The following is a 1,331-nucleotide window of genomic DNA, read 5'->3' as shown; positions in this document are numbered from 1 at the left end:
ACTTTTTAATGAATAAATATATTAATTTAATGTATAGTTGTTGTTTTATTTGTCAAAACAGGTAGTTAAAAAACAGAAATTCATAGAAATGTTTTATTAATAGAGAAATTATATTCATATTATACTACTATAGCCATAACAAATAACATTATTATTTAAAAATAATAACCAGAATAACACCATATTGCGGGTAATTGTTGATTAAAAAATAGTATTTAAAATATAATTATGATTCTTATTTCGTGTGGTATGTGGGTATAAGTATATTATCAAATAATATTATTATTGATAATACTAGAATACTACTAATTTTTGAAAACACAATCGTAATAATTGCCCACACAATTATGTAGCTATCCTGAAACCGCTTCTTGCCCGTGAACCATCAGACTGGTTAACCTGGTTAGCCTACAGGCAATTATTTCTTCCCGTGGTTCACTTATGTCCACCTGAGTGGACTATGGGCACTTCGCGGTTCACCTAGAGATTTTTCTTTTCTCGTGAGTCTCTCTCACTCGTTACAAATATATATAAGACTATTTTAATGTCTATTAATTGACAATTTGATGAATTGAATTTGTTAATGAATGGCAGTTACATATGCTAAACTTGACTGAAAAATAATTGTGTGACCATTAAATAGTAAATCTGTAGTGGAACTAAGAACATTGTTTAATTTTAAGAGCTATTCGTTGAGCCGTATAAATTCACAAAAAGAAAATTAACTAAGCATAATAAAGTACAGAAATAACTAAAATAATTAGTAAATTAAATCAAACCGATACATTATTCATGTACCAAACGATATTTAAATCCCACTGCAAGCACTGTATTTCCCCAAATGAGAGGGTTTCGACCTTATTCCATATCATCCCTCTTCTAACTCTCGTGACCAGCATTAGATATGAAAATGTTCATGTATTTCCAGTGTAACATAACATCTTGAGATGTAACTTGCATAATCTCGGTCTATGTATGAGTTACATACATATAAAAAATATAGATAGATGATGATGAGCACAGAATATTCGATAGGTATTGAGGGAGAGGGAGGGAGGGGGAGAAAGGGAGAGATGCAGTGGCACTCCCTGGACAACATCAACGCTCCCCAATTGCTTCCGAGGCCGTTATCGCCCTCCTCCTCAGCGCCCGCTGGGTACGGACCGCTTTGGGAAACTATGATTTAACACAAACTTGCAAAGACAGTCTATAGACCGACACTATCACAATCAGTTCTTTTGAATGTACTGCTCCAATGATACACTCTACTACAAGTAAAAGCTATACTGTTATGAACTTGCTCAATCGGAGACATGGGTAAGAATATTTCC

The sequence above is a fragment of the Hyposmocoma kahamanoa genome, unplaced genomic scaffold (assembly GCF_003589595.1).
Source record: "Hyposmocoma kahamanoa isolate Upper Pololo Valley unplaced genomic scaffold, ASM358959v1 180, whole genome shotgun sequence".
Classification (NCBI taxonomy): Eukaryota; Metazoa; Arthropoda; class Insecta; order Lepidoptera; family Cosmopterigidae; genus Hyposmocoma; species Hyposmocoma kahamanoa.
This window is presented reverse-complemented; position numbering follows the sequence as displayed.